Below are 12,300 nucleotides of genomic sequence, written 5' to 3' on the forward strand. Positions count from 1 at the left end.
CTTTTCGGTGTATTTTGTGCAAGAATATGAAATAAAATCGTCTGCCTAAGAAAAATTGAATTTTTTTGGTTAGATTTTTATGCTTTTGGATGCGTTTTTGGTCATAAAAAAGGTCTTCCTCTACTCGGATCTGGGTGTCAATTTTTTTCTACACTTTTCTGTGTATTTTGTGCAAGAATATGTGTGTGTGTGTGTGTGGATCACTATTTTGTTTAGAAGATAACTTTAACAGGTTTTAATGGATTTAGATAAAATTTAGTAGTCTCATTTATCATATTAATATCTCAAATCTGACCAAAGGATATTGAAAAATACTCCAAATAATAAATTTCATGGTCTTTTTTCCAAAATTTTTTTTTTATTCGAAAAAATTTTTAAATAGAAAAATTTAAGGTTATATATAAAATATAATAAAATCGTATTCTTTACGTCAAGACGATCGATCGATATATATATATAAAGTATTCATTTGAGGTAAATTTAAAGAATTAATGAAAGTTAAAAAATCAAAAATTCACATTTTGGTTATAAAATTTTGTGATTTTTTAAATTGAAGTTTATATATGAAATAATTGTATTTCTTACGTCAAGACGAATCGATCGATATATAAAGTATACATTTGAGGTAAATTTAAAGAATTAATGAAAGTTAAAAAATCAAAAATTCACATTTTGGTTATAAAATTTTGTGATTTTTTAAATTGAAGTTTATATATGAAATAATTGTATTTCTTACGTCAAGACGAATCGATCGATATATAAAGTATACATTTGAGGTAAATTTAAAGAATTAATGAAAGTTAAAAAATCATAAATTCACATTTTGTCAATAAAATTTTCCTTTCTCCACGAGGAAGCAAATTTTTTTCCTGATCGTAAAGAGGAAGCAAAATGTTCATTTATTGAACATCTGAATTTACAACTTGTTATCAAAGCACCGATAATTAATTTTTGTCAATATCAGAACTTTTGAAAATTGGAAATTCAAAATAAGCAGATTCAGGGTTATGTTTCTAAAAATTAGCCTTATGTATAATACACATGTAGAAAATTCATGTGTAATACGTGTATATTACACGTAAAATATCTTGTATTATACTCGAGGTTTTCTACGTACCCATCTCTGGTCAAGAGGTTATGTTTTCTATGCATCAAAAGCAGGGATGGGTAAGTATTATACGTGACGTATTATACGTGGTTTTCTACACGTATAATACGTGGTATTATACGTCTTTAGTTTTCTACGTATGTCACGTATAATACTTAGATCACGTGACGCGCGGGATTTTTAAATTTTAGAAAGTGAAAAATGTGATTTTAATAATTTATTTCACAAAATTTTCAAGTAATTTCTATTTAACAATTTATTAATTAATATGAAAGGTTTTTTAAAATTTATAAAATAATAAAATAAATACTAATTGCTCTAGTTAGGTCAAATTGTCTGCCTATTGAAGTGCTTAAAGTTTTCTTGGTTGGTGGATTGTAATTAGGATTCAGAGAGTGGGAAAAATTTTTAAAATGATCTGATTCAATAACTGAAAATGGAATGTTACATCCGAAAAAGAATTTTCCCAAATATAAATCCATATCTTGAGGAGTTTTTGTGTTTTGCGATTCCTGTAAAATAAAACCGGTATAATAATTTTTAGAATATAAATATAAGTAAATACAAATTATATTATTGGTATCGTATAAGCATAATTTTAATTAATAATATAGAAGTTTATTTTTACTTATTTTTTTCATGGAAAAACCTTTGAATAAAAAATAATAAAAATACATATTTAAATTAATTTACAAGGTTTTTTAAAATTCCAATAACTTTTTTTATTCTAATTAGTACAGGTAAAAGCAAGTTAGAATTAAAAACCAAATGAAAAATTAACAAATATATATTATATACATTTTTTGTAAACTTACCTTGCATTTAACTGTTTTTTGGTTTTTTCTTGGCATTCTTGGCTACAATTGAATATAAAAAGAGGGAATTTGTATATCTGTTATTGTTATTATCAATTAACAGCTGTTTATCCATATGTGCGCATGTGCAGAACGAGACACGTATAATACTCAGGTTTTCTACGTTTTCTACGTATAATACGTAGAAAATGTATTATACGTAGAAAACCTCGAAAAACTCACTTTTACCCATCCCTGATCAAAACTAAGATTTTTTATATGCACTTATATAAAATATATTTATTTTTAATTAATTATAATTTTGGCGAATTGATTGTTTTAATATGTTAAAAAATGTGTACATTCATACTTTTCTGTGTTCATGAAATAATCATGTGTTTTAAGGCCAACACACAATAGATTCGCGAACGAGATGCAAAAGATAGAAAAGGATACAAATATATATCTGTCCTTTTCTATCTCATGTTTCACGTTCACGAATCTTTTCTGCTTAGGCCTTTATACTGTACAACTTATCATAAACATAGGGTTCTAAAATTTGTTAAGGCCAAGTGCAACTCGTCAAATGTAAACAAACATTCTCAAGGTTACGAAGAAAAAACCATTTGAGTATATCTGAGGCACGGACGTTGTGAACGTAGGTGGGAGAAAGAGTTGAGCGATTGGACGGTCACATCTTGGAAAGGGTAAAATTCTGAAATTATACCCCCACCAGAGGACAGAGACTAGGTCTTTTACCCCTTCCCACACTATTTCTCCCACTTAGGTTCTCAATGTCCGTGTCTCAGATATACTCAAATGGTTATTTTTTCGAAACCTTGAGAAAATTGTTGTTTCAGTGTAATTTTCATTTTATTATAATTATTAATATTATTCATATTACATATTAGTCAAATACGGTGTCAGGCTGTAGTTTTATATATGAATTTTCCATTTTCACATAGAGAAAGAACAATTTTTATTTTTTATTAAAAAAAAGGCTGTTGCAAATTTGTCAATAATTACGTACATTTTCATGTTTGTTTACATTTGACGAGTTGCACTTGGCGTTAAATATTAAAAATTATTTTAAGAAAAGATTATATAGTTATAATTTGGAAGGATAAATAAAAATAGTCAGTAATTTTCAATAAATTTTACATAATGTTTATTATTCATACTTTACTCAGAAATGTCAGGCCTCATCCAGTGGGCCTCCTCTTTTTTTTTTTTTTTTTTTTTTTCATTTTGTTGAACGTGTTTGATCAGTGAACATCACAATATTAATTCTTGTCGAGTCCACGTACAGAATTTTACGTATTCCTTATTTATTTTGTTTGTTTTTTTTTCTATAGAAAGTGACGCAGAGGCCGATCAATTTTTAGACATATGTTTGACATAAAATATTTTAAAAACAAGTCGTTGATTTTACAAAAAAAGAGAATTATTCGATCCTATTCGCGAATCTCTCTCTCTCATCTATGGCAATTCGAAAATTCTCATTGAATAGCCCATACGTCACAGAAAATAGATACATGTACTCTTCGTACCTCAACATATTGACGCAAAAAAAAAAAAATAATCGAGAATTAAAAACAAAAAAAAAATTTCAAAGAACAACAATAATTCTTGTGTAAATAAAAACAAAAGAGAATCAAGATTATATATATACCACAGGCAAATATACACAGTATAATAACAGTTTTCGAAATTTCATTTCGAAGTAGCATTCCATTTTATTACATAATAATAATAATAATAATATAATAAAAAACAACAAACGCGATTCTTAAGTTTTAATACAAAAAGGATCTCATTTCACAACTCCGCTATTCCAATTCTTTTTTTTTTATCATTCTTTGTGAAAATTCTAAACTTTTTTTTTCATCTTGCTTTGATTCTTAGAATTTTTTTTTTTTTATACAAGTTCCCGAGAAAGAGAAAATTTTGGTCTGACAAGATTAAAAATTATTTTTCTTTACACAGAATCAAAGCGACTTTTCTCCTTTTTTCACAACTTAACATTATTTTTTTTTTTGCTCGCTTTGAAATTGCGGACATTTTGACAAAAAAAAAATAAAATTACCACAGATCATTCGCGGAAGGATCGGAAAGTGGAAGTCGTTGATAAAAATCAGTGTGAGAAAGTCGCGAGTCATATTACAATTATTATACATATAATTGTATAAGAGATTATTAGGAATTTTTTATTTTTTTTTATTTATTTATAAAATTATATATAATAATCAATGGGGGGAAGGGAAAAATGAATTATTATCCGCGTGAGTGCCTAGAATTTATGGACGCGGTGATCGAGTGGGTGTTGAAGGCGTCTATCAAGGGTTTCTTGGAAATCTTTGAAGGGACTCAAAAAACTTGGTAAAAATATCGCGACACTCAATTCCCACTCGACCTCCTACTCCCTCAAAAATTAGGCCCACCTTAATTAATCTCGAGCCCTCTGGCTTCATCTTTTTGTGTCTAAACGTTATTTTACGAAATGATCGTTATACGGATATTATAATTTTACACATATGCATATTAATAAAGAGCGCACTCATCTCGTTCTTAAAATATACATAAATGTAAAATATAATATTTTCTATAATATATTCTACATTACATTACTAAGTTCGAAAAATAATATTACAATATATAGTGTGTATGTGTGTCGCTGTGTGTAATATCGACTTTTTTTCTTTTCATTTTTTTTCCCACTTCATCAGATCAACTTTTCTACATTTGACAATTTCTCCCCCTTTTTTTTTTTATTTCGTCGTACCTATACACTAATTGCGCGTTAATATCTTTAACGTTTGTATAGTTTTTAGCCCTCATGACTTTCGTCTCGCTGAAAATTTTATTTTACAATTATATTGAAATTTTTTAACCTAATTTTTCTAATTTCGATTTTAATTTTTCAAATTTAAATATATATATATACAATTTGATTGTATGGAATTTAATAAAGATTGAATGAATATTAATTTTCTATATAATTCAATTTTTTTTAATTCAATTTGGTTTTTAAATTTAATTTTTAAATCACTTAACAAGGTGAGCGAAGTAGGCGAAATTTTTGCGTCTGTTAGAAATAATAGCGCAGTTGGTAAGAGCATTGATGGCAATTAAAAGCGTCTAGGGTTCGAATCTTCTCGCAATTACTTTTTTTTTAATAAATTTTTTACTTCCAATTTTTTAACAAATTTTACGTTTTAAAATCATAATTAAATTAAATTTTATAATTAAAATTATAATATTATAATTAAAATTAAAATAATTTAATTACATTTTTTTGAATTTTTTTGTTATAATATTGAGAATATTTCAGGAAAGATTTAAAAAGTTTTATTCCTTTTTTTATTTATTTTTTCACGTTATAAATTAATTTTACTTTAAAAAGATATTGACGAGAAGATTCGAACTCTTGTCGTTGTGAACTACCTTATCGTCCATATTGCTTAAACGGAGGCGCGTTGATTTTTCAAGTCAGAAATACTAACAAATTTCAAATTATATTTTTTCAAAAAAGACTGCATAGTGTGTCTTTTCACCTTGACATTTACTTTAGCAATACCAAGATCTATTATTATTGTAAGTTTCATCAAAATCGACGATGTCAAGTTGATGCGCTCACCTTTTGTTTAATGAAAACTGATTCTCTTATACATAACCTCAAATTCATTTCAATTTTTTCGCATATCAGAAATAAACTTCAAATAAATTTTTATAATAAATATTAAATTAATAAATTCTCTTTCAATAAATATTTATAAATAAAATTAGCAAAAAAATAATTCCGATTATTTTATACCCTAGAATTTACTAATCTTTTTTTTCGATTTAAGGTCCTGATTACAAAAATATTCTTCATATTTTAGGGTACACTCACATTTCTTGGCTGCCTGCCAGCAGGAGTTGTCATGGCAACGTACAGGAGTAATAGAGATAGTAAATTCCAATTTGAATTTTCTCTCTTTCTTACTTTTGCACGTTGCCATGACAACTCCTGCAGGCAACCAGTCAAGAGGTGTGAGTGCGTCTTTAGGAGAGTGAAAAAAAAATTTCCCAATTAAAAAATAATAATTTTTTATCAACTAGTTAATAAATTTAATAATTAATGAATTATTCATTAAAAAACTAATTTAATATATTGTTTTTTTTTTTTTAATTATAATTCTTCTTAGAAAAATAAAATGAAAAAATTTTCTTTTTAGAAAAATAGAAATGAAAAACTTGATAAATATATTTACAATATAAAACGAAATGAAATAACAATTTGACAAAGAATTTTTCTTCTTCTGTTTGCAAGGCAGTTATTTACAAAAGCCATTTTTTTTTTTTTTAATCATTTTCAGCGAGAGAAATCATATAAATATGGAAATTACTAAAAAGGTATTCTTGTAGTGTGTGAGAGAGTGTTAGTGAATGTAAAATCGCTAGGCGCTTTTCTCATTAATTTGAATAACAACCATTTTCTCATTTTGTTTCACTAAATATATCACAAACTGCCGGTGGTGAGTGCAGTTCTGAAATTGACGTTAAATCGTTAGTACAATATTTATATATATATTCAAGAGATGATATCAAGAACTTGGTGGCGCCATTATTATTATTTTTTTTTTCTTCCCTTATCTTCAAGAATCGTTTTTGGGGGGGATTAAAGGAGAGAGTTTTGGGGAGGGGGGAAGTTTAGGAAAAGTGCGATTTAACCTCAAATCCCAGGACTACCACCGGAAAAATATAACATTAAGGGATTACATGTTAATAGTTACATCACTGTCGACATAGACGCAGCGAGTCCTTGGAGATTCGACAATCGTAAAATGAATCTCCAAAAATTCACAGATCGACTTATATTCGACGTTAGTTTTAATTATCATTATTCATTATTTATTATTAGTATTAATGTTATTTATTATTCATTATTATTAAATGTCGAACTAGTAGTTTTCTGTATATTATACTGCCACATATGACTTCATTTTTTTTTTTTTGTTTTTTTCTTTTTGCTTTACCTTTAGTGTGTGTGTGTAAATATTCTTTATAAATTTATAACTTTTAGTGTTTAGGTGATTTATGAATCGTCCGACAGAGTTGGATTGGTTTCCCATTTTTATAACTCTTTCTTTATTTTACTTTTTTACCGCACCGGATCACGATTTTCATCTAATCTGTTCTACAATTTCCGTTTTTCTTTTTTTTTTTAATTTACGCGAACAATTTTTTTGTTTACCACTGGAAACTTGTAGTCAAGGGGTAGGGGAAGCAAAAGCTAAACAAAAACTTATTTTAGAAACTGGTTCTTTTTTCTAATCCAGCAATAAAATTTAAATGAAAAAAGCGACAGGAATACGAGAAAGTTTTGATTTGAAGATAGAAAGAATATTGAGCAATGTATATATATATATATATATAGTTGTAGACGCAAGAGAACTTGAAAATGGGGTTTGTGGGGATCTGATAAAAATTGAGGATCCTCGTAACTGTATTGAGAACCGCAGAGCTGCGATACGCCATCTGGTGTCGACCCACTTGCGGTAGCCATTTTTTATTTTGTCTCTGTCTAACATATGTATAAAGGAAGAGACAAAACAGCAAGATGGTTGCCGCAAGTGGGTTCAGGGTTGAGTAGTTACACAAGATTTCGGATCCCAATATATAACAAGCCCTTGAAAAAACGAGTCATCGGTGACTTTTGCTTTCTCTGGGGAGAGAAAAAGCATGAAGCTGCTTCGCCCCACTCACTAAAATCCCTATTTGCCATTTGTCATAATTCTCGTCAACTACCGCACCCTGCTCCAGTAAAAATTTAGTAACTTTATAGTAACTTTTAATTTTAACTATGAAGTCACTAAATTTTTACTAGAGCAGGGTGCGGTAGTTGACGAGAATTATGACAAATGGCAAGTAGGGATTATGGCGAGTGGAGACAATGGTAACCAACCGATAGAAGAAAAAAAGTCATTGTAGAAACAGCTTTATGATAATTCATGTATGAAAACTGCCGATTAGAAAATCAAGTTAAACATTTTTGTTACAAAGAGGATTTTTCAATATTTTTCGCTTCTTTTTTTTAATGGGGAATTAGACACTATTTTTCTTCAGTTCCAAAATATATCTTGAATCGGCAGTTAGAATTTAAAAGCGAAGCATGAAAGGAAACATTTTTCTAGAAGAAGTTACGGAATTTGCGAAAAGGAGCTAAATTTCTCAAAAATATGATAAAGATCTTCAGAAGTTTCAGGAAGTCGATATTTATATATAAAGATTAGCTCTTAGCAAAAAAAAAAGCGCAAAGCTCGCACTCAGAAAAGCGAAACATTTTATTAGAATATTCGAAACGCTCTCTGTTGACAATTTTCTTAACTATTGAAAGTAGATTTTTTTTGTCCAGTTTCTCCAATCAGAGTAACTTTCAGACAAAGTGGCGAAAAATTGTACTACTCCCCTAGCGGACATTCCAATAATGTCTCACAAAATTGGGAACATCATCTCCATTGTTAGTACTGGCTATTTGTTAATACAAGAGGCCATTTAAACAAAAGAAAGAAAAATCTCCATTTTGGTGATAAGATTTATCAACTGGAGATTTGAAAAAAGTTAAAAAAAAAAAAAAAAAAAAAACTTGGAAGTTTTGTGCTACCAATATAATAGTTTTTTTTTTAACTAAAAGCCTGAGAAATAGGATATATTTCTTTTTCCACTAATAAGTTGCTAACGATACAATTATTTTCGATTCTCGAAGGAAAATTCGATTGGCCAAGAAACCAATCGTGGTGTTCCGAAAAGAAAATCGGATTTAATTTTATTTTTTTTTCTCTCTTCTATAGGCCGAAGTGGAGACGACTCGTTGAAAAATTATTATCGATCGATTTATATAAAAAAATCGATCCATTAAAAATGCTCTCTACGAATAAGGATTAAATTGTGATTTAGCTCAAATACATTGACATGCAAATAGATTTCCTTAAATTAGATTCTGGCTACGCGCTAAGTGTCATACTAATTGTCTAAATGAGATTAATTTATTTGAAAAATATTATAGTCTTCGTACCTTAGTTAAGAAGTCATTATCTATTAACGCATTATTTGTTTGCTTTTCTTTTTTTGTTATATTTCTAATTTCTAGTTTTTATTAATCCAAGGGCGAGTTATACAATTTTTGTCGATAGTTTACTGTCGTAGATCAATTCCAATTTTGACGTCGATAAAAGTAGAATTTCATTTTTATTAATATATAGTTAAAGGAAAAAAATTCCTTTTTTAACGACAATTCCTATTGTTGGATGCTATCTTTTCTTTGTTTTTTTTTATTGGTTCCTATATTTTGAAACCACTTATTTAAAAAACAGGTACAAGGGAAAGAATACCAGATTTTAACATCTGAATGTGTGAAAGCACCTTAATCATTTTTAGTTGTTTGACACATTGACATAACCTCAAACTAATTAGTGCCTTTTAAGGGCATAATAATAATAATTATTGATAACACTGACTAGAGAAGATGGCTGTTCAAACTATCTTTGTTTGAAATTTGAAAAAAGTTATTATGTATCCAGTTATTAGAAGTCGTATTTCGAAAATAGGCTATGAGAGAGAAAGAGGTCGTATACAATCGGAATAATGAGTTAGAGAAGGACAAACAATATATCTATCCTTTTCTAATTCATTCTTTCGGTTGCGTTTGCGATTACGATTCCGGTTACGTTTCTATTAGGCCCAAGCAGAATGAAATCTCTAAACGTAAATCTTAAGCTTTTACATGAGAGAGAAAAGGATAGAAATATCTTTTATCCTTTTCTCTCTCATGTAAAAGCTTAAGATTTACGATTAGAGATTTCATTCTGCTTAGGCCCATTCTGCTCAGGCCTTCATTGATTAGAAAGAGTTCACTTCCGTATACTTAACAATACATTGAAATCGATACCGTCTGATAATACATATTTTCACCACTAGAGTGCGCCTGGCACATTTCGGTAGTTTTGAATTGAAATTGAACCAAATTACAATTATTTTACAAAATTTCTAAAAGAAAATTGTCATTTTAGTCGAAAACGAAATAGTTTTTGGAAAAAAAATTAATTATTACTTTAGTTACAGTTTTCATTATCTATATATTCATAAGTTTGAGGTTATGTTTGATACATCAAGCATCCACAAATACTATTGACTAACTATTAACATCTGAAATTATGTGAAGAATCTGTATTTAATTTTTCAATGAAAAAAATAGTTCTTGACCAAGGATTTAGCGACTCTCTCTCTAGTAGACTAGCGTCTTTGACCTTATTAATAATATAATAGAATTACGTAGAATAAAATCAAAAATATATTATTTATATAATATATAGTGTGATATATATGTATATAGTACGACTGCATCTTAGTATTCTGTAAATCCTAGCAACTACTGAGGTGTTCACTGGGTATTCGAATACGATAATTCGATTACAAATAGGACCTAAAATCAAATAGTTAGGCAACTTTATTAGTTTACAAAAAGAGTTTTAGTACATTAACTCTTCTTTCATTTTTTTGTTTTTTTTTTTTTTTTAATGAGAATAAGCTTATCCTTGGTACAGTGGACGGCCTGTAATATAATTATCATTCAGTTATTGAATTTTTTTTCATGTCTTGATTATCGACGTCTTTTTGACAAACAAAAGAAGAAAACAAAGTTTTCATGATATTCCACGAAGTAAGCTAATCGACATATTGTAAACTCCACCCTATTTTTTTCTTAGCAGAGCAAAAATTGCATAGCACGCAAGCTAGGTAGGTCATATTGGGCACGCACGAACACACAAAACCGATAATGCAAATGTCTAACATATTTCTTAAAATTCTTTTCTTTTTGTATTCAAGATAATTATTATTTGTCAGAAGTTGCATCAGTCGAATGAACTGAGACCTCAATAATACCTCAAAATAATAAGAAACAAAGTATTATTTGCAGATATGAAAAAATTGTTTTCATTTTTTAAATTAAAAATAAAATTCTTTCATTTTGACAAAAAATGAATGACTTGTTTATCGATTGTGTGTGTTAAGCAGCATTTTTTTTTTTTTTGAAGCAACAGCGCAAAACTTATTCAAAAGCCGCTGAAAGGCAGAATATACTCGAGAATATTTAAAGGTCAGCTTTTTCTTGACTTGAGAAAGTATATAATTCTGCTCTGTTAATTATTATTTTGCTGCAACAGCTAAAACCCTTGACTCAAGTTAGGAAGCTCAAAATTAGTTTCTCGGGCTGTTTCGTCCACGTTGAAATTATTTAATACCGCGCGATGTGTAAAAGAATTTTATTATTCAATTTCTTTTTTTTCTTTTATGACATTCGACCTTTTTGATTTCTAATCACAAGCCGAGAAATGTATTTTAAAGTAATTAAAATTTATTTAGTGAACAAGATATTATTTTAAAGAAATTCAAATTTCACAATTCAGATCTTCTACTTTATCAGAATCAACGTTACCATCCAAACAGAAGGCTTACATAACCTTAAATTAGTGAGAGCACAAATATAATTTTGAAATTTTTAAATCGTTTCATCTTTGTTACATTCATTGTTTAACAAAAAACATAGCGTTCGAACGCAGTCATGAAAAGGCCTGAGCAGAATAGAAACGTAATCGGAATCGTAATCGTAAATACAACCGGAAGAATAAGTTAGAGAAGGACAAACAATCTATCTATCCTTCTCTAACTTATTCTTCCGATTGCGTTTGCGATTACGATTCCGGTTACGTTTCTCTTCTGCTCAGGCCTTAAACCCAGCCTAAGGCTGTGTCTGCAATTGGATTATTATGTTAAAGGCCTGAGCAGAATAGAAATGTAATTGGAATCGTAATCGTAAACGCAACCGGAAGAATGAGATAGAGAAGGATAGACTTGTTTGTCCTTCTCTAACTCATTATTCCGGTTGCGGTTACGATTCCGGTTACGTTTCTATTCTACGTTGGCCTTAACATAACAAAACAAATACAATATATTTCTTAGGCTGTGTCCACAATAGGTTTCTTATGTTAACATAACATAACGAATACAATAAAATTTATAAAAAAAAATGTATTGATTTCGTTATGTTATGTTGTGTTATGTTAACATAGGAATTCCACTGTAGACACAGACTTAGAAATCTATTGTATTCGTTGGTTGGTTTCCATTGTCCCCACTCACCATTTGTCATAATTCTCGTCAACTGCCGCACCTTGCTCTAGTAAAATTTTAGTGACTTTATTGTTAAAAATTAAAAGTTACTATAAAGTTACAAAATTTTTATAAGGACAGAGTGCGATAGTTGACGAGAATTACGCGTGGGAACAATGGAAACCAACTGTTATGCTAAGTTAAGGCCAACGTACAATAGGTTCATGAAAGTCGTTCGGGAACGAG

This window comes from Leptopilina boulardi, unplaced genomic scaffold (assembly GCF_019393585.1).
Source record: "Leptopilina boulardi isolate dan_hultmark-lab unplaced genomic scaffold, ZJU_Lbou_2.1 LbouV2_194, whole genome shotgun sequence".
Lineage (NCBI taxonomy): Eukaryota > Metazoa > Arthropoda > Insecta > Hymenoptera > Figitidae > Leptopilina > Leptopilina boulardi.